This window comes from Xiphophorus couchianus, chromosome 16 (assembly GCF_001444195.1).
Source record: "Xiphophorus couchianus chromosome 16, X_couchianus-1.0, whole genome shotgun sequence".
Taxonomy (NCBI): Eukaryota; Metazoa; Chordata; class Actinopteri; order Cyprinodontiformes; family Poeciliidae; genus Xiphophorus; species Xiphophorus couchianus.
Genome location: NC_040243.1, coordinates 6,083,229 through 6,105,814, shown reverse-complemented (window position 1 = coordinate 6,105,814; position 22,586 = coordinate 6,083,229). Strand labels below are relative to the sequence as shown.

The window sequence follows — 22,586 nt, the reverse complement described above, 5'->3', positions numbered from 1 at the left end:
TTTGTTAAATGAAATCATTTTCAACTGCTTTTGCTTGTTTGTATTCAATATTAAACTGGGTTTGATGATCTGACTCATTCAAATGTGAAATCTGCTAGATATTAATGAGAACAAACATTTTTCTCAAACTAAAATGTTTATTTTGGTCTTTAATTGAGAAGAGCAAGTGATGTAAAATATTTTTATTTGGTCCCAAGAAGAAATTGTTTTGTAATCTTGACCTCCACCTGTTCCTTAACCTTCCCTTAGTGCATCCTTGTATTCTCACAGAAAGTCATTGCATAACATTTTGTTATCTTCCTTCCAGAAGGTCTGTCACAATTTGGGCTCTGGCAAGGTCGACGTTTGTGTGCAGGCAATTTCACTCGCACACATGCTAGCAAAGACGTTGCACAACTGTGTGACTTTTTCCCACTTGGTCACCCGAAGGAACTGCAACACTGAATCATATCGCTTGTTATTGCATAACAGTTTCCCCCAGAATGTAGCCTGCAAACTGATTTAGGGAGGACGAGCATGGATGTCTGCAGAATCAGACGGAGGGGTCGGATGAACTTGTGCTTTAGAACAATCAAGCAGCAAACTCAAAACAACCAGCGGTTTCAATTTGCCAAATGAGCCATGTGTGTCCCACCGCTCGAGGCCTTCGGCGAAAGCACATTTGGACCAGATGAAGGGCCTCGCTCAGACTGAACCGCTTAAGCACCTTGGAATGATCCGAGCCGTCCAGCTAGTTTCTCAGCAGGAGATGATGTTGATCGTATCACAGACATCATATCCTGAAGGCTCCTGCTTTGCATTGAAATGGAGAAATTCTGTAATGGATCATTTTCTATCAAATATAGTGAGGCAGTTTTTACCAAATGCACCCCACTGTGGTTAATGAGTCTTAATATGATTACAGAAATAGAAGAAAATTAAAAAGTGATTACTAATGGCATATTTTTGGAACATAGAAGACAAAAGTGTCATGGAACGGTGTGGTGAGGGTTGGTGAGGCAGACGCAGCGGACCCAGGTAAGATGAATAACGGAATTTAATGGCGAAAACACAGTCCAAAACAGGCAGCTCGCACAGAGACGCATCAACAAGACATTGACAAGGACCCAACGAGGAACAAGGAACACAGGTGGAGTTAAATACATGGGAGGGTAATGACAGAACGAGACACACCTGGGAACAATCAAGGGGAGGACAGGACAACGAAGAGACTCAAGGACACAAAAAACTCTAAATGAACACAGAAAACACAGATCCTGACAAAAAGACATGCTTGTTTGACGTTAGAAGGCGTCAAAAAGAGACAGAGTCTAAACTGTCACTTATCAAATCAGTTGTTTATCCAGCTTTACTGGCCCAACAAATCAAATTTATCTCTATGAGATTGTTGCAAAATTTGCACATTGAGTGCATTGGAATTTCCCTTCTTTTTTTCTATTAACACTTTGTGTAAATGAGTTGTTTTTTGAGTCCTAATTTTTGAAAAGGCGCAATAAAACCTCAGTGGTCTCACTTTTGTTGCAATTGCAGCGGCAAGTATGTTTATGCCAGCTTTGAAAAAATCTAGAGACTGAATTTTTCTTGCCTATTCTTTAGAAAACTGCTGCAGCTCAGCCGGATTGGTATCTGTGAACAGAACATTTCATATATTGCCACATGTTCTCAATAAAATTTAGCTCTGAACTTTGGGCCATTCTAACACATCGATTTGCTGCGTGATCTAGATTCCAGTGTATGGTGCTTAGACTATGTGTGTACTGCTAGATTTCATTTACAAGAAGGCAAAACATGCACACCGCACGTTTCAAATTTTTTGTGTAAAATCAAATTTAGCACATGTCTCTGAAACTGAAGTTAGTTGTAATGTGACAAAATGTGCCTATGAAAGCTTTCTGCATATATGAATCCAAATTTAGCCAATATTATTTATTACCATGTAACACATTGCTTATTAAATAGTGTCAACACGGCTGTTTCTGAAATACTCCGGCAGGCTGCAGCTTTGTTTAACGCTGGCTCTCATGTTGAAGCAGATGTTTATGGACCCGAGATGTATGACCTGTCGGGTGCGCGCACCGCCAAAACACGTGTACGCGCAACATCTTCCCATTTTTTTCCTCTCTCCCCATTCCTCCCCACACACACACACACACACACGCACCCCTACACATCGCTCCCTGCAAACGAAGGGTCGACGGGCTTCCACTGAGAGGATCCGACTGTCACTCACCGAGCTCCCCCGATCAGCCAATAAAGGTTCGGGCTGCGTGGAAGGAGCGCTGCGGCCCGGATAAACACGCTGCTTGCGGGCGGATCTTCAGGTGATCAACAGATCGGCAACTGTTCACCACTCCTCCTGCGAGGAAGAGCAAAGATGAGGGACCCGAAAGGCAGCGCCGGAGCCAACAGGCATGTGAGCCACTGACATATTTATCGCTGAATTCCCGAGCCAGGCAGCCAGAGCGATGTGAAGGGACGAGCGCCCGAGATTCGCTTCTAAATCGGCCGATTCAGCTGAAAGGAGGTTCGATCCCTGCCAAAATGACCAGACTATTGTCTCGCATCTTTGCAACGGAACGGGCCCGCAGGAATCTTGGCACCGGTTTTACGCAGCAGACCACATAGTTTGATCGCCGTTCAGCTCGACTGAGGAGCGAACACATGGACAAAGAGTGCCTGCACACGTCTTCGTAGTGGTGCTGCGAGGTGAACATTGACAAGCCGTCGGAGAAACGTCCTGCTGTTTCCTCCCCGAGAGGGAAATAACACAAGGAAAGGATCAACGGCGGAACCTCAGCAAGTCCAAAACGACCTTCCCTCCGTCCCCAAACAAAGGATCGTCTTACACCTTAAAGCATCTTCACAGACTCGCATAGCGGTAAGAACGCGTCTGTTCACTGAAAGATCGTTTAAATCCTAATTGGGCGCAAAACTAATCCGGTGGAAAATGAACGGATAAATCAGGGTCACATGCAGGCGCACCGCATGGCACCGGAAAGCACAAACCATATCCTCATCAAATCAGAATCAGCGTTTCCTTTCTGTCTATTCTTCTATTTGGAATAAGGTACACATAACTTCTCTGTAGACACAACAAGGCTTTGGGGGAATGTAAACAGACAAGGAGGAATCTGAAATACTAATTCCTGGTCATCACTTTTTTGAAAGTCACTTAAAAGTCAAACTTCTCACTCATCTCGCAATAAGGAGTAAGATGGGTGGTGCAGAGATTTATTCCCTGCAGAAGCTGTTTACATAAATGTCAAGCAGGCTTCATAACGACTTTACATGTAAACTAATGTGCTTAATTAACAATTTATGCTCTGGCAAGCACGCAGAAGCATTCCCCAACAAAGCAACAGAGGTAATGTCTTTGGATTTTGATGAGAATATTGATGAATATGGAAAACTTGTAGATTCTACTTGGAACAGGTTCCAACAGAATCGAGAAACATTTTTAAAACGGTGTTTCATAAATAGCTTTGTATTTTCATAAAAGATGTTTTCATTTAGATGGAAAATTCATTAAAAAAAACAACAAAGAAAGACATTTAGCAGCAGATTCTTGCATGAGCACATAACCTTCAACATTTTTTTAAAGTGTGTACTGTAAGTTAATTGACTTCTCTACATCACCAAACTGTGAGCTCTTTGTTTTGATGTATTTAATGAATAGTAAGTAAAAAAAAAAACATTTTTATTTCTTTTTACAGTTTGATCTGCAAGTCAGGCAAAATCGAACAATTCCAACCAATGTCTAATTGACTGGACCATGTTTGAAATGAGCATTTATTGTCAAATTTGTCATATTTTAAATGCTATTTTTTGTATTTATGGTGTTTGAGTTGTCTGTACCTTTTAAATATTGTTTTATGCTGCACAAAACAACAATTGCCTTTTTGCCAGCTCTTCCTCAGTAGAGATTTTATTTTCCTGGTAGAATGATGGTTAAATAAAACAAATAAAATAAAATTTAAGTTCTTATAATGATAAATATCCTTTGCCCCTTCAATGAAACAAATTAGATAAAATAAGAGCCGTGGAATACTGGTGTATTCAACAAAATACAAAAGCAGCAGGTTACAGAGTTAATTAAAAATGATTTTAACATTGATTAATCAGCCTTTAAAGCTCCACCTTTAGGCAAATGAGTTATGTAATTCTTGTCACCTCCATCTTTACTCCACTGTTACCTTTTACTTCCTTTCGCCTCACTGTAGCGCTTACCAAATAAGGCTCTGGCCGTCCTTCCATCTGCACACATCTTCAGTCATTTTCCCGGCACATCAGGAGAAACATTCCCCAACACTTCCAGCCAACACCTGGAGTAGTTCACCGTGATGAGGAGAGGGCTGTTTTTGGAAATTTGCCACATTGGTTTCAGTGTGGAGCAATTTGTCAGTGCCACAGCAGCAACAGCTTAAATATGAGCCACCATAATGAGTTTCTCCCTCTGTGCTTGAGAAAATCCCTGCTACATGTGAAGTCATTGTGATGGATTTTGGAGCCTTGCCGCTGAAAGCTCTTAGTGCTACTGAGTGATTCTCGCTCTAACCGTATCAAACTTTGTGTTTTTTTTGGTTTTTTTTTCCATAATTTTTTTATTTTTATGTTGGCAAGCTGCCACCTCAGTTTTCCCCCACTCTATTTTTGGTTCCATCAAGGGAAAGCAGTTTTGGCATTTCACAGCCTCACATTCCTCATTAACATTTTCAGTATGTGAAAGTATTTAGTGAGACAGTCCATTTCTCCGGTTCTCCTCCCTGCTTGTTATCCCCCGCACTTGCGACACAGACCATTATTTCACTCGCTGTGATAGAAGACAAGAGGAAAAGTCAACCCCTTTGCTCTGCAGCACTCAGAGAGAGAGATGAGGAGCATATTCTGTTTGGCAGCTGAGAAATGCCCCTTAACCTCAAACTAAACTCCTCTTTCAATTTACCATGCAGCGTTCTTTTTGTGGGGGGGTGAGGGAAATTTTCTCGTCCATTTGGCTCAAAATATAAACTAAAATCCTGACCTTGCAGATATGAGTGATAAATTGTGCATGGCTATTTATTAAATGATCAAAGGATGTCCTAGAAAAGCCAAAGAAATGATACATAGTCTCTTGGTTGTCTGTTGTGCTGATTTATATTCAATATTCCTGTGAAAGAGAAAAATTTATATATTTTTTACTTGCAGTCTTCAGAAATTGAACCACGTGAATCGGTCCAAGAAGGAAAGAAAAGGACAGCAGCGTAGATAACTTTCTAGGTTGCATACATAAGCAGGTACTTTATATACAATATTTACATATATAAAAATACAAACTATATAGAAAAGCTGTCTTCAATTATGTAAATATGCTTTTCTCATAAAGAAACGACAACTTTGTAGAGAGTAAAATCTTCATGTTTTATTTTATTATGAACACAGACATTGGATAAAAATCCCATCTCTGCAAAACTCAATCCAGATCTTTTGACTCTGCCCTAATTGCCTTGCGCTGAAATCCCAACAACCTGTTTTATATGGGAAATCAATAATGGTATACATTTTGTACAGTGCCTTAGCGTGCTGTGCTTTTAATTTGCAGTTAAAAGCTGGAATCACTGTGGGGGTTATGATTAGTGATGGTCCATTAAACTGAAGATGTATTAGATCTCCTTTAAGGACTTTTGAAAGAGCGCATCAGATAAAGGGCCTTATAATTTAATTTAACACTAAGCAGCACAGTGCATACCACTATATACAGTTCTGGTCATACGTTTACATCCAATCATCACAGATATGAATGTGATCTTATGCCATCTTTTTTCTTTTTTTACTTTGTCGAGATCTTCTTTTCCCAAGGAGCACAGATGATGCAACTGCAATGATAAGAAGAGCAAATAAAGTTCACTATCGCTTTTATCTCAGCTGTTTGGTCAAAAATATGTATACTCATTGTTGAGTACTGGTTACATTAACTCAATTTTATTTAAAATATACTTTTAGGAGTATTTTTACTATGTGGTGCTTTTTCCTTTTACTTGAGTAATTTGAATATGAAGTAGCTTCTGCTCTTAAATGAAATGTCTGGATTCTGAATGAAAAACAAACATTCATACTCACTTGCAGTTTTTGCTAAAGTTTCATAAGTTTATTATTGAAAGAAACTGATTTGGAAACATTTTATTTTGCCCAATTTTGATATTTTTTATTACTTATATAAATTATTGTCATTTTTGTCCTTAAAATATAAAAAATTCCACATCATTTCTGATTATGTATTTTTTAAAATATTAAATAATTAATAATTTGATCAGTTACTCAGTGCTTGAGAAATACTATTTTACTCTTATCACTTCTTGGACGTGTACCTTTTACGTTTACTTCAGTAAAAATATGTTGAAGTAGTGCTACTCTTACTTGAGTTCAAATTTTGGATACTTTTCCCACCTCTGATCATCACGCTGAAATGTTTGCATACACCCACACTTCAATCTCTCTCTCTTTCTTGGCAGGGTTAAGAAACGTCATTTATGGCTTTAAATGTTTAAGTATGATTTATAGATTTTCAATAGGGCTGAAGTCCAAGTTTTGGACGGCCATTTCAAACCCATTTCTTAATGTGTAGATGAGTAGAGGTTGTCCAAAGTGAGGCCCAGTGGCCAATTGTCTGTTTGAAATATTTTTAAATATGAATTTTTCTTTTAATAAGGCAACAGTCCGAAGACTTTTTTTACTTTTGGGATCTTTAAAGATTTTGTATGTGTCTATTGTCAAACCGGTAGAAGTAAAGGAGAGAAAAATCACAATAAACTCATTCTTGTATTTTTAATTAAATGAAATAGGTTAATCAGTTTTGATTCCTCTGGGAAAATGTTTGTACACCAGTGACTTAAGGTCATTGCTCTGTTGGACACCCAGTTATGTCCAAGTTTCTAACATCATCGCTTCACTGTTACGCCTTTTGACTTTTTTTCCCCTTGTACAGCACTCTGTGCAGCTTGAGTTGTTGGAAGCATGTTTTATAAATAAATTTGACCTTTGACCTAGCTGTTCATTTTGTCAGTATAACCATCCGTCAACCCCAGAGCACGATTCTGCCACCAACACGCTTGGCAGTTGTTTCAGTGTTCTCAGATTTGAAAGCCTCATCTTAAATGATCCAACTATAATTCCTGTTTTTGTACCTAAGAGGCTTTATCTTTGTTTCATTTAACTTTAAGCTGCAACTGTACATGTCCGTTGAGCAGCAAGGCTTCAGATTTGGTCCCTTCAGATTTGGTGTAAAACTAGCGTCACTGTGGTCAGTTGAGTGTTGAGTCTCGCAATTTCCTCTCATTTGAGGTTAACGTTGTGGGTCAGATGAGAGATACTCTGATCAGAATCATTTTCACAAATCACACATTAAAGCTAATTTGAAATGTAAAAAAACCAGCAAATTGAAACAATCTCTGCCTGTTCTGTTAAGAAGGAGCTTTTTGATGGCTACAAAAAGCATGTGGTCAAGACTTCAACTTGCCAAAAGACATTCACCCAAATATTAGTGGGATACATGCAAATATTTGAATTAATTTATAATTTTGACACAAATACGTTTATTAAAGTTTAAGTTGTAAGAATAATGACCTTGATACATATAATGCCTCTGCCTGAACTAAATGTTGTTTTAATGTGTTACCTACTGCAACATTATTTTCTGATAGCTCAGTGGGATGATTTAAAGTCATTGAATCATAAATCATAAAACACAATTAATCTCAAAAAATCTCCAGGATGAGTGCATTTGGTGTGCAATGATCCACCATTTTGCTTTCAAGAGAATACTTTGTGTTAATCACTCCCAGTTATCTGCAACTATCTATAGTTGTTGAGGAAATTGTCTCCAGGATGTGTCTAAATCGATTTCATGCTCGCAGGCAGCAATTTCTGATAAACGGAGTAATTTTTCCCAGTTTTTTTCTTTACAATGTGAAAGGTGGAGCAAGCTCTGGAAGAGGTGAATGCTTTTAGCGACAAAATTATTGAAGCAGGTGCTTTGCAGTGTAAAAAAAAAAAAAATCTATATATCAGGACTTCCGGATTTACAAAAGCAAAAGAACTTAGAAAAAGCAGTGATGTAGGCGACGTGAGAAGCACGTAGACCTGAACTGAGATCCAACATATCTTAGCTGGCCTTGGTTAACGTGAAACATCAAGGTATTATGCTTATTTCTTGTTCAGCGGACAGAAGCGCGTAGCTGGGCTTAATCCTCGGAGTGTCGCTTTCTGAGGGACAACCGTATATTTATCCCCACCAGCTAGTCTGGATTCCCTCCACTTGCCGCTGTGCGCTCCGCTCTTCGTTTTTCTGCTTGCCAGTTCCTGTAAGCCACTTTGAAGCAGCAGCAGCAGAGGGAAGGTGCTTTGCTCTCTTTCCATGTAATTACCAAGTGATTAAGGTTGTTGGAGGTCATCAGCTGTAAATGGGAGACGCAGGAGTGCGCGTTTGTGTGCACCCACTTGTGTTGTTGTGCAAAGTTTCAGCTGCACTGACTGAGCCACTTGAAAGTAGCTGTGACATAAATGATGGATTTAAATGTGAATGAACTATTGCTTGAGTCAGCAAATGGTAATTTTCTGCTATTGTGATTAAATTAATATACTAAAATTAGTTCTGGATGACTGATGTAAAATTAATTGGCTTGTGAGATGTTCTCCAATGTCTTCAGAAAAAAGTGGGGATTAAAAAATGTAATAAATTTTGAGTTTGTGAACTTTAAAGTGTGAAATGTAAAATCCTGACCTTCTCATGTTTCTCTAATTTGGTGATTGGATGAGCACCCAGTGTCTGATATTTTAGCGCAGACCAAATACAGAAAAATATTCGGAGATGACAGGAGAGCTTTCCGTGACTCAGGATGACTCCCCGGGAAAATGAGGCCTGCAGTCGGCCCTGACCCTTCACAAACGGGCCTGTTGCATTTTGTTTTGGCGCACGTGTCGCCATGATGCCACAGCAGATCTCAGGGTCTTTAACTGTAAAAACGTAGAGGGGGGTGAAGAGTCTGACTTCGTCTGACAAAGGGAATCCTGTGATTCATGGCGTCTGTCTGGTATTTCTGCAGCATGCGGTGGTTGTGCAACACACGTGTTTGCAGTAGTGATTTATGCCAACTTTTTTTTTGTATACTTAAGAACTACTTTGGGTAAAATTTTCAGGCTAATTATCAACTAAAATTTTTGCATTAGCTTGAGATAGTAGGAAAAATTAGCAAAATAAAACACCTGACCGAAGGGGTAGACCCATAATGTATCATTTACCATGATAAAAATGTTCAATTATAGTTGTCATAAATTCCATTTTGTAGTGATTAAAAAATCTGCATGGTTGAGATTATTTTTACTATTTTCTCCACTGCACAATGAGAGCATCAATGAATACCAAGAAATTAAAAAAATTATTAATGTGTGCATTTTAGTGACTGAAATCACACTTCTTTTGTGACTGCTGTCCTAAAACATATTGTAATGGGAATGTTTTTCAACAGCAGTATTTGTGTTTGTGAGACTACGATTGCTGTGTCAGACATGCAGCTCCATAAAAAATGTAATAAATAGTTCTTATTATCACTTTTATTGTTATCACAATATAAAAATATTATGATAAAAAGTTAAGTCTATATTACTCAGCCATACCTGAATGCAATTTCCGTCTGAATGATTTCTAAGAAAATTGTAGATATGAACATGCTTGTGCATATATGTGGTGCCATATTAGGCTCATTGTGGGTAGAAAAAAAAGGAGACATGAAATTCTGATAGAAAATGCTGAAATTTTCCAACAAAAAAAAAAGCCCTCAGAATTTCTTTGTTTGAAAAGTTGAAAATTTGCTAGAAAAAACTCAAAAATGTTGAGATTAATTTCAGAAATTTTGTAGAAAAGAACTTGCAAATTTTTGATTTTGAAAAGTAAAAAAAATTGCTAGAAAAAGTCAAGAGATTTTGAGATTAATCTCAGAATCTTTCTAGAACAAACATGGAAATTTCAGTGTTTTAAAAAGTTGAATATTTTTAGACTTTTGAAACAGAAAATTTCATGTTTTTTCTAGAAAATTCTTGAGACTAATCTCAAAATTTCCGAGTTTCTTCTAGTAAACATCTGACCTTTCAAACTCAGAAATTTCCTTGTTTTTTTTCTAGAAAATTTCTGGGATTAATCGCAAAATTTGTAAGTTTTTTTTGGCAGAAATTTACTTCTTTATTTTCTATCCACAATGGCCCTAAAACACTGTTGAACAGATCAACAGAAGAAGGCAGTAAGCCTTTCTGTGAAGGAGAAGCGTTCCTCTGTGGAGTGCGGCTGAAATAAGATGTTTCTTTCTGCTGCCTTTTACTCATGAAGAGATGTAGACAGTCGGACAAATGAAAACAGTCGTGAGACTCCTTCCCATCGGGAATGTCACTGTTACACACCCGGACTGGCTAACGGCGTGCACGTGTGTGTGTTTGTGTGTGTGGGAAGGGGTGCACAGGAACACACACACACATGCAGATGAACCTCGGCCAGCGTGCGCAGACATGTTTACGCTGCAGCCAGTGCCTCACATGCATATTCAAACCGATATGTCAGGCTCACGAGTTTCCGTGTGCTGACACATTTACATACGAGCATGGCTGTCGTGGTCCGGGGCCTGATTTGGGGTGACAGGTCTTATGCTGTTGCCCCTGGGTCAGTGTGGGGGGGCGGAGCCACAACGTGACAGAGATCGGGGCAGAGAGATGCCTTTCATTCACCGTCAACCTCTGGTGACACAGCTTCCCCCCCCCTTGTCTCCAGTTTACTGGGGTCAGCAGTTATGAGGTAACACTTGACTTTATGTTCAGCTGACTGTTTTTGTTTTTACTGGCATTTGTTTCTGTATCTGCTGGCCTATCACTATTTGTTTGGTTAAGATTTTATTATTAAATATCAAATTAGGTCATTCTTTATCTGATATAGCAAAAATAATAAAGTATATTTAATCATATTTGCGTAAAATGGAAGAGAATATAACAAAATGAATGGATAAAAAAAATAAACTTAAATATCTGCAACCAAATATGAAAACAAAAAAAATCCAAAAACAAAACATGGTCTGTTTTTGGCTTTAAAAATAGACCATATTTAAAGCCAAAACATATCCAAAATCCAAAATCATCTTAAAACTTACTTTCAATTTAAAAATGCATGTTATAATTATTTGATTGCGGCTCATTTAATGTCATCTGCATCTTCAGTTCAGCCAATAGAAGAAGCGCAGGAAATAATATTCTGCTGACATAAAAACAAAATTATTCTTGGTTTTAAGTTGTGAATATTTCAATAAATCCCAACTTCTTTCGTTTTACAGTAAAAAATAGTGAATGCAGCTTTTGATTCTCCCCTGCCCCCTTGCTTTAAAATGGATGTTAGGTGACTTTGATGAGAACATTTAAGAATCAGTGGGATCACTCACAGTTCATGAAGAGATGGAGCTGCATTTGTTCTGCTCCTCCAACTGGATCACTTTTAGGTTAATCGTCAGCTCCTACATTTCTGCTGTGTTAGCGACGCTGCTGCATATAAGGCAGACGCATCGAGGCTCTTCATGGGTGAGTGTGCAACAGTGAATGAAAAACATCTTAAAGCAGTGTGCAGGGCATGAATGAGCTCATCAAGTATTCTTGATAAATTGTTATTCAATTTGTTTAATGTACTTTTCTGATTATTTTGTCCAGATTGGTTTGAATTTTCATTTTATGTTTTTCAGATGCACATCTAAACTGATCAGCTATAACAGCGTCCTTTCCTGAAGCCAAGGATTTATTAAGTATTCTGATTTTGATTATATTCTCCAATTGTACTAGAAAGTACAGAAAGTACTTTCCAGAAAAAATAGCATTCCTTTTTTTTTTTTTACTGAATGCAGAAACACAAATGACTTGCAATTTGCTGCAGACGCTGTCGAGAGCAGATGAGTCTCCATAAGGAGATCTGTGCCACAGGGCTGCACATGGCCGAACGCACGCGCCGACATGACCACGAGCTCTCACGCCTGATTGGTCCAGCTGGGGCGGCTACGGCCGGGTGATGTCCCTCTCGCTCTCTGTCACAGGCGGAGCTGAGTGGAGCAGCCAGGTTCACAGACTAGGGCCGACACCCTGTCATCGCCTCGCCAGGCACACTCCGCTATGCACAAAAGGGCGAAGACACACACACACACGCAGTGACGTGCAGAAATGTGAAGAAAGCTGGGTTATTGAGCAGAATAAATTTCAGGGAAGGTTTTTCTTTTTTTTACTTCATTTTAGTTGTTTTAGAAGGTCATGTCTTGTTTCAGCTCCACTCACAAACGCCTCATCCTCCACTTCTGGGTCTCTTCTTTAGCTCACCATAAACACTTGGCTATGTGGCCAAAAACTTCCCATCATGAGGTGGATTTAGTGATTCACCTCAAACATAGAAACCCCCCGCAGCACGAGTCACTTTGCTTGAATGTGTAATGCGTTGAACCAGATTGGAGGCTCTTTTACTGTCTCAGCAATTAATTTTATCCAAGTGATCAACTGCAAGAGCTTACTTTACCACAAAGCAAGGAAGAGTCAAGCCAACAGGGGTTATTTTTAGCCACTGTTCTATATACAACATGTTCTCCAGACACAAAGATGCTCCAGGGTCAAAAGTGGTGTTTACACAGCTTCCTATGGTGACTTCAGATGACTTCATCCTGCAGAGTGCATGTACCTAGAGCTTTACTGGAGCCATGAAGATAACAGGGTTTATTTTGTAAACATCAGGATATGAGTCTGGATTTAGACTAGAGCAAAATTCTACAATTTTTTCATGTTCAAAGTTATATTAAGAGACATGTTATGTTCACAGCACTTACCTTGTGCTCAGTGTGCTCAGCCTATTAGATAAGATTTGCTTCAATTTTTATTAATACCCATGTCTGAAATGTAGAGACGGTCAAGAATAAAGGTGCAAAGCAACCGAGGATGTGTTGGAAAAGTTGCCAAATAGTATTGATGATAATAGATTTATGAAGCTGGACTTGGACAGCAATGCATAACAAAATCTCCAACCATGATAGAAAAATTTTCAGCTCAAATTTGAGTTTATTGAGCAAGGATTTGCCCAGCGTTTAGAAGGAAGTCATACGATTGTCTGAGATTAGTAGATTGGACACCAAACATTTAAAAATTAATACAAAAGTAAAATAAGCAAATTGCCTACCTAATAAACTTTGTGCTCACAAACAACAGCTGCATTTTTTTTTACCGGCCCAATATGGTCACCCCAGTGTCCATTTTCCAGGGATGCTTCTGCACAATCCTGGGGGACGAAAATAGAGAAAGAAACAGAGAGACTGTTTTTCCTGGGTGGGACGAAATTCATCTCCATCATGTTCCCTGCACACAGTAAAGTTCTCACTGCATCTTTGCTCTGTGTCATCTGGTCACGCAGTCATATGACACATTTCCATTGCAATGTTTCTTGTTGTGATCAAGAAAACAGTTTGTGCCTTATGTACAACTGAAGCACAGCAAACACTGTACATAAAGACTGCATGTCATCACCCGTCAGCCACATCTCTTCCTGTTTTTAGAAGAGCTGTTGCTTTTAAGATGATGCATTTGCTGAATTTGATTTATTTACATTTCAAACTTTTTCATGTTAATGGGTATTATGGCTCTAAAACTGTATTTGATGGCTAGGTGGACTGGTCTTTTTAGCACAGTAGCCTTAAAGTATTGTTAGGGGGTTTCTAAAAGATACTTATCTATCTTTTAGATTAACTCAGTAACCAGTCACAGTACATATTTAAAGTTAGACTTGAAACTAAGTTGCCTTTTTGACATTATAACTAGTGTTTTTTTTATGTTTTCACACCTGATAGTCCATTACTTCGACTGCGAACCAAATTTGCTGCATTTGTTAAATTTTCAGCTGGTGTGGTTCGCAAACCAAACCATTTGGGAGAGCAGTTCCCCTCCTTGCCTGTGGTGGCGCTGCACCAAGAGCCACTGAAGGAAACAACATGAAAACCTCGAAGATACATGAGTGCAACTTCCTTTTTCACAAAATGTAAACAAAAATGCAGAGGCTATCAGATCTTAGCGGTTGTAGGGTTTCTCTTTTGTCATTGGTGAGTCATTTCTCCCACTGGCGCCAGAGTAGCATGTTTGTTTAGGTTGTATTTACCCAGAATGCCCTGCAATATAGTCCGCTTCTTGCTTTTGGAGCGGTGTCTTATCTGCTTGGCATTCATGTATGCATTCGAACCGCGCCAATGTTTACGTCAACTGAACTGAGACCTGGGTTTGTAGGCAGAGCAGAGTTCGTATCAGAGTTTGATTGCACATTGACACCTTCACAAATGAACCAAATATCTAGAATAAAAACAGGAAAATGCTACTACAATGCTGTAGCCATTGCTACTGGACTGAGGAAAGCCCCAACCCGTGAGCTTCCTCTGGATGCTGTGACATTTATACACCTAAACACAGAAAGGTCCTGTGCACCTTTTCCTCTCTGTTACGTCACAGACACGTGATGTGTCTCCCAGGACTGCCCTGACCTGTGCTGTCCTTCCCTCTCAGACTCTACTCCTGGAGTCGTGTTTAAGCAAAATAACATTCATACATGAGTGGGTTTTCATGACCACATGGCCTTAGGATGATCTGAGCCCCAGACCGCCATGCTGCGATGGGCAGGAGAAGCCCAGAGGCGAGCACATATGCACTCTAGTGTAGCCTGGACGATAGCCTCCCAGCCTGATGTTCTGAGACTCTGTATCTGAAATAAAAATAGGAAAGAAAAGAACAGATTCACTTGACAGAAGCGCTTAGGGCCTAACTTTAAATAGCTCTGTGCTGTTTCTGTTTTTCCCCACTGTTCTGTGGGCTTTAGGTTTGGGCTTCTGCCGCACGTAATTGTCTTGAATCAAACAAGAAGTTGAAGGAATTGAGCCTTCAAAGCCTAAGGACAGACCGTTTACATAAAGATTTACTGAAATGAGAAATGTTCAGAGAAAGATGATGATGATGATTTGCATCTTGGTGCCTTTTGTTACAGGATTTTCACTTCGTTTGATTTCAACTTAATCCCTTAAATTTGCATATTGACATTTTTTATATATTTATGCTGACAGCTTTTAAATCCTTCTATTTAAGTTCTTTAATTGAGACTTCTATGTTCTTTGTGTCTAATTTTGTTCAGCTTTTAACATTACTTTCATTCTTCTATTTTAGTTTATTCTGCCTTTCTTGCAAAGATAAGCATAAAATTCAAATACTGAATTAAGCCTGTCACAATAAGCAATTAATCAATTAATTAGATGCTAAATTTCCATTTTGATTAGTAATATTTTTTCAATAGGAATTTTTTTAGGAAGACATCATAATTCATTTTATTTATAGTTTGGGTTGTTTGTGTTTTTTTAATTTTTGTTTTAATTATTGTTTTTGGTTATTGTGTTTATTTTGGACATACCTTGAAATACCTTTTCATTTTGTAATCTTTACAAAATTAAAGATTATTGGACTTTGAGAGGACAAACTTGCATTACTACGCCATTATTGCTTGAAGATGGTCTCAATATTATCATTTATCGCAATAATTACTGGAATAATTTATCGCCCAGCAAAATGTATTTTTTTTCTCTTCTGCCTTTTTTCTGTTTTCTTGATGCTGGTTGAGCATGTATTATGAGGAAATATTCCGACAGAAGCAGCTCCAAACATACATTTGTGTTTGATCATTTATTAGGACAAAAACCAGCAGCATCTATTGCTGAACATCTACCGTATTTTAAAGAAAGTGTCAGAGAATGTGGTCCTGCTGCTCAGCTGTGTCCAACCGAAAACCTTAAAGTTTCAACTTTAGCACAGTTAGTCTGACTGAATAAGAGTCACAGGTTTCAGGTTTGGTGTAAAACTGAGGTTCTGCTCTGTTTGCATGTTGCTGGCAGATGTAAACATGCTGCTGTGTGGTCCCTGGTGTGACGTAGAAGAACGCAAAAGGTTGTTGCACACTGGATGTCTCGCCTGTGAAGCAGTACAACAGATTCGCCTTAAGGCAACAATGTATTTTTGGACTCACAATTTATCTCAACTAATCCTTAAAGTTCAGATTTCTTTTTATGACTAAATATGCTTTCAAAGACGCTACAGTTGTCTAAATCACCGCTTCTCTTTTTTTTTTGTTTCTTCTCTTTTTGCTTGTTTGCACGTTGTGGTTGGGCAGAGTCCAGACTGCTCTGATGACTTAGTGATTTTGGTTTCTTTCATCTTGGGGTTTAAATCCATCATAAGTACGAGCAGAAAATATTTCTGTGCAATCAGACCTGTCAGTGGACTTGGCAAGCCTGATTGGATGATTAAAGTTGCACAGGAACAAGCGTAACCGCAGGGAAGAACATATTGCAGCTTTACGGCTCTTTTCATGCACATTCTTTCCATCACCCAGCCACCTCTCCCCCTCCCTGCATCCTTAAAGAGTTTTGTTGGAAATTTGATGGCTCGCTTCCGTTTACATTCAATCACCATCTGCTGGATTTGGCTGCAGCTCTGAATCAATTCTTAATGCACTTGGCAGATTTGCATTCGTTTGCCTGCTCGCTCTCTTTCTCTCTCGCTTTGTGTCTCCATTTCCACTTTTTCTGTTTCCGCATGTTTCACTTGAAACACCTATAAACATTAGTTCAGTTTCTGAAACCCTAAGAAACCCGAGGTTTTATGATGCAGAACTACAAACTGTTTTCTTGTGTGTTTTTCATCAATTAAATGTAGTGTTTTCTAAAGGGGATGATAGATAATTATATAGTTGGTAGATTAAAGTTTAAAATTATGTTTATGCTACATGGTTCTTATTTTAGTTGCGTCAAAACAGCCAAAGCTACAACTAAAATTTAATTTACAAAAAGCAAATTAAATTTTAAAATACAGGAATTAACATTAAATGTAATAAACAGATTGTGGGAAGTATGTTAAAAAGTTTTGTTTTGTCAACAAAACTATCAGAAAGGTTTGTCATAGATTTTTAATGTAATCAACCCAGTCAATATCTTCTAAAGAGTATGAAAATTATTTAGTTATCTCAATAAAGATAAAAAGAATTCAGTAGTTTTTGGTTATTAGTGTCAAAACAAAAGTATTTGGGGTTTAAACCACGTATAACTCTAAAAATGATGCCCAAGTATTTGAATTAAACTGGTGATGAATTAACAGTCATGTATATTTTTCTTAAGTACCCTCCACAGCATTTGGAACCAGTGGCGAATTTCTTTAAAACACCATTGGGTACTGCAAATTAATCGTATATAAACAACTGCATAATCTCACACTGAAAATTGGAGTAAGTTAGGACTTTTCCTTAGTAATTCATGAAACAGAAGGTCTGCTTCACCTGGCCACTCTTTAAAATGAGAAAAATAAGAGAGCATGCAGTTTAATGAAGGTCGACATGTGTTCCACCAAAATATAATCAAATAATAATAAAAATCAGAAGTTAAAAAAAGATTTGGTTGGATAAGTAATCAAGTTTATTTTACCACCAAAAACTGTGAGAAAGACGGAAAAAGTGCAAATGAATAGACTGCCATTTTGGGGTCACCAAGTCTCCATAGCAACCATCACAAATGAGGACATGTGCAGTTTGCTGAAATATTTAGATTTTATTTGAAAGTGATGTTTTTTGGTCAGATTTTGGTCACAAACATTGCAAATTTGTATCTGATAAAAAAAAAAAGTAGAAAAGTACTTCATGTCCAGTTCTAATAGAGGATGATCTGTGATGCTGTGGGCCTGTTCCTCTTTTTTTTAAAAGAACATTTTAAAGAGTCCCAGGTATCATGCAAGGATTAAAATAATAGGAGATTGAAAATAAAAATATTTTGGCCTTTGATGGAAAATTTAAAATGGATCATTAGGATCCATTTATTGTTTTATGGCTAAAACAATAAAGAAATGATTCACAACACACAATTTCAACTTCAAGCTTTTTTGGTTGAGAAATCTAAGTGCAACGCATAATTAAATCAATTTTTAACAATTTGGCATCCTTACTTTGGAATATTTTCAAAGTAGCAAAAAAAAAAAAAAAAAAAAAAGTTCAGACCAGATGTTTGTAAAGAGACATTAAACAGTTTAGCTTTACAATTTCCCACCCAATTTATGGGTTTATTTGGGACTTTAGTAGCTATCTTTTGAAACCTAGTCTCATTAATTTCACAGAAACTGAAAGTCATCATGCGCACATGAAAAGAGATCCTTATGTATAATTTTCTTCATTGTTTACCAATCCATCCAGGAGTTCTAGAAATATTTTGGTCCTTGACAACATGGCTGTCATCACCTGACCAAAAACTAAAGTTTGATTTACGTCCACCTGCTGTTACCCCTTTATATGCTCACCCTCAGCTGTAACCTTGATATTTATGGATATTCATAGCAAACTGAATCCACATGAGGCCCTTATTCACACCAAACTCTGTTTCAACTTTGACCACTGCCTATGACAAACATTTTCCTCTCCCTCAGTCAGGATGTTCAGTCCTTCTGCTTTGCTCCTTTAAGGCAAAATCAGCGACAGTGGAGGGATTGTGTCCATGGTGCTGTCAGATGAAAGTGAACAATCGCTGATAGATGGTTTGTGCTGACACAGATTTATTACCCAGATATTAAAGTATAATTGGTTGGGAGAGCCTTGTCCCGTGCCGTTAATGTCATGGCTCTCATATAAATATGAATGATGTCCCGTGGATTTATCAGAGGAAGAGGGTCAGGGTCTCTGTCTGCCGTCACATTTCTGTGTTTTTGTGTCTGAGAGTCACTCAAATGGAAGCATGCTTTGATATATCCTTGAGCAAGTTATTTAACCTCTGATATTTCTGTCCAGGCTGAATTATCTCCTATCTCCTTCATTTTTAAAGGAAGGACACATGAAACTCTGAGATCTTGTGTTTTTGTTTCACATATAAAAACGCACTTAAACTAAAGATCATTAATCATTTTAATCATTGAAATGGTTAAATTTTACATAATAGCTCAACATTTGGTCATAATAATTGATGTTATTTGAGTTGATCATTCATTTTCATACCTTTTATCCCCTTTACCAACCTGTTTTTATCATATTCATCCCGTTTTATGACACATTTTTATCCTCCTCGTCTTCTATTGTGACACATTTTCATTCCTACTGTTCCCTTTTAACGAATCCTTCTAATCCTCATTTCTCATTAAAATCCTTTAAGGATGACAAGATTATTCAGATTAATTGTGATGAATCAATTATTGAAATATTCGTCAACTAATTTAGTAAAAGTCGTTTGCTGAGAGAACAGCAAATGATTGTTCTTTAAGTCAAAACTGTCTAAAGAATAAATATATTTAGCATTTAAGTAAAAAAAAAATGTCTGTAAATATGTTTAATCAAAACTTCTCAAGTTGTGAAATTTTAGCTTCACCTGGTTCCAATTCTGTAAAAAAAGTAATAATTAGGCACCTTTTGCTAATTATTAATCTGTTTTACAAAAAATAATCACTACATTGAACAGAAGTGTTAGTAGAAGTGTAGCAGATCCATCCCTTGCTACAAATGGTCAAGCATTGACTAAATTAATACAATTTATTACACTAAATGTAATAAAAATTTTAATTTTGTTATGTTAAAAAGTAATTGAATTATTTGTTTATTTGCATCTCTAAATGATATTGAAAATAATTTCTTAAGAATGTGCCAATTTAAATCAGAATACTCTGAAGTTCATGTCTGGTTTTAAACTGCAGCATGCCGCAGGACAAAAACCATCTTATTATGTGATAATTAATTTCTGCAGTAAGTCATGCCTGTTTTTAAGTGATTGACTCACAGTCACGCCCTTAATAGACAAAGTATTGGGACTTTACGAATCATGATGCTCTAAGTGCCAATTTCACGCTAGCTGCAGTTTAATGGGAAATATCAGGTGTCAAGAAGGAGGCGGCTTTAACGGCGCAGCTGTTAATCAATAAGTCATTAGTGTTGTTGCATTGTATTACATCCTCAGGGATCTGTTTGTGATTTATATTTTATTGAAACCAAACACACAGTCTGTTTGCTGAGAATGTGGTAAATGTTAGACCTAACAAAGCAGCGAGGCTGAATCCGGTTCAGACAAAAGGTTTTATAATGAATCAAGGCTTCTGGACTAATTCCCTCTCATGTGCCTCCTTAATCCATTCATCTTTTTGCCAAAGTCAGTCCAGCTGAACTCTTCTCATCCATGCTTTGTCATAAATACCAACTCTAATCAGCTCCTTTTTGTGGGCAGCTGGCAGGGAGGCTCCCCTGAGCGAGAAAATCAGTCTCATCGATATGTGGAAGGATTGTGCGTTTCGTGATGCAACTGACCCTCATGTTGGAGTCGGTTAATCTTTTTGGTCTGTAGAGGGTTTGTTCCTGCCCTCTGCTGCTTGTTTGTGGCTTGTTTCACATCAGCACTGTGACTCACTGAAGGCATAACAAATTCCTGTGTTGAAAGGGCTGCGCTGGAGTTCATCGGCTAAAACACAAAAGAAAAAATGAAAAGTCATAGCTGAATGTGAAAGATCCTGCTTTGTTTTTAGAAAAGCAGCTCTGTAGTTCTGTTCTGTAGGAGATGTGTTTTAATCTTTTTAGTCCAGCCTGAGAGATGGGTTAAATGCACCTTCTTGGTTTGAAGTTGGTTTGAACCTCATTCAGAGGAGTTCAAGTATCTCAGAGCATTGCTTACAAGGAATGGCAGCTTCATGCGAACAAATTGGCCAGAGTTTCATTAGTAGTATTACTGGTGCTTCTAGATCTCTTTTAAGGAGGAAGGAAGTGGGCTGAAAAAGGAAGGACCAATTTACTGGTCCCGTTCCAACTTGAGCTTTTTTAATGTTCTTGGCACCATAACTGAAAGAATGAGATGTTGACTGCAACCAGATTAAATCAGCTTTTTTTCTGGCTTATTCATTGAAGAGATGGTGCTTTTTTGAATCAAAACACTAAGCGGAGGAGATTCTGGAGTATGTTTCTGATGATGACTGGACTAAAGGTTTGAGCATGTTGCAAAGTGATGAGATCTTTTAGCAGAATCTACTGGAACGACTCGGTTCTCGAATGGAAGCACCTCGAAATCATGCAGAAGGAGATGTCCATGTTTCCATCCGGGTTTTATCACCATGGATAGATGGCATTTTCAAATGTTCTATATGTAATGAAGGAATATAGAAAAGAAAATGCGTAAGGTTAGGAAAATATTGCCATATAAAACGCAAGGTAAGAGGATGCTGGTTTGATAGTGTCGTTGAAAAAAAACAAACTTAGAAGTCATAGGAACTTTTTTTGATAAGAAAATCTACACCTTTCCTCTATTAAGCTTAGCAGAAGCTTTTTAGGGATTTTTCTCATCGGGTCCATATAGCTATACATATTAATTTACTGAGTGAGGCACATTATATAGATTAACTACACAGTCATTTTTTCCCTGCTTATTAACATGTTTTTCCACTTGTAACTAATGAAAATATTAGAATAATATTGTATCTATCTATCTATCTATCTATCTATCTATCTATCTATCTATCTATCTATCTATCTATCTATCTATCTATCTATCTATCTATCTATCTATCTATCTATCTAGATAGATAGATAGATAGATAGATAGATAGATAGATAGATAGATAGCTTGTTAGCTAATACAGCTAACTAGCTAGCTAGCTGTATTTACTGATTGATTGATCATTACATTGATTAATTACACAGAAAACAATGTTTTCAAGACTTATTTCTGCTTATTATGATGTTCTTCACCTTATAGCTAATGAAAATATTACATTTAACAAATGAATATTGCATCAGATCAATTTCTGTTGAGTTAAGTTTGTTTAAAAGATTCGTCCATCCATCCATCCATCCATCCATCCACAGAACTGCCACTGCTCACAATAATGCTGAAATAAAACAATGTGTTATCAGTTTTTAATAAAATTAAACTTCTAATGGATTTCTCTTAATGACCCAGTTAAAATATTGAGAACAAAATGGATGCAGTAGGTACTGCAGAACAGCAGGATAACATTTAAATTTAGATGTTTATTTTAAAAATACAGAAAAGAAACAGAAATCTGTCAGCAGACCTAAGTGAAATCAGCCCACAGCTACATAGTGAGACTGTCTGGCTTTCTTGCTGAAGAAGTGTGTTGTGTTAAAAGTGACGAGTGTGTGTTACCCTGCTTCACCTTGTCAGATCACAGTGAGATATTAGACTACCCCGAGGGGGTGATTCAGACTAGACTTTGGCATATTCCCTTGCTGTTCAATTAACAGACTACAGAGTTTAGTTTAGCTACAGAACTAAAGAGAATCCTGATGGTTGTTCATGGATGATGGGGAAGAGAAAGTGAAGGCTTTTTGAGGGGGATGGGAGATGAGTACAGTGGCAGCAGACTGAGGGAAGTGTGGGAGTGTGTGGGGATTTGAGGGACTGTCAGGGTAAAAGATGGGGGGATGGTGAATGATGGGGTCTCCTCCCATTTATTATAACACTGTAATGTTGTGTTCTGGTTCCATTTCTCTGCCTTCATGTTCCCAGTCTATGAAT

The 22,586-nt window shown here is 37.7% G+C and overlaps 1 protein-coding gene across 2 annotated transcripts in view; it reads left to right on the top strand.

Moving 5' to 3' along the window:
* The first annotated feature begins 2,101 nt into the window (after window positions 1-2,101).
* Window positions 2,102-22,586, top strand: part of LOC114159909 (gap junction gamma-1 protein-like) — a 118,239-nt gene continuing 97,754 nt past the window's right edge. Inside the window, exons 1-2 of one of the 2 annotated variants that reach the window (XR_003598682.1) lie at window positions 2,102-2,878; window positions 11,742-11,833. The gene's annotated coding sequence lies outside the window, so the exon portion shown is untranslated. Of the gene's footprint in view, window positions 2,879-11,741; window positions 11,834-22,586 lie in introns of those variants that run through there. The other variant, XM_028042168.1, reaches the window with a different exon arrangement.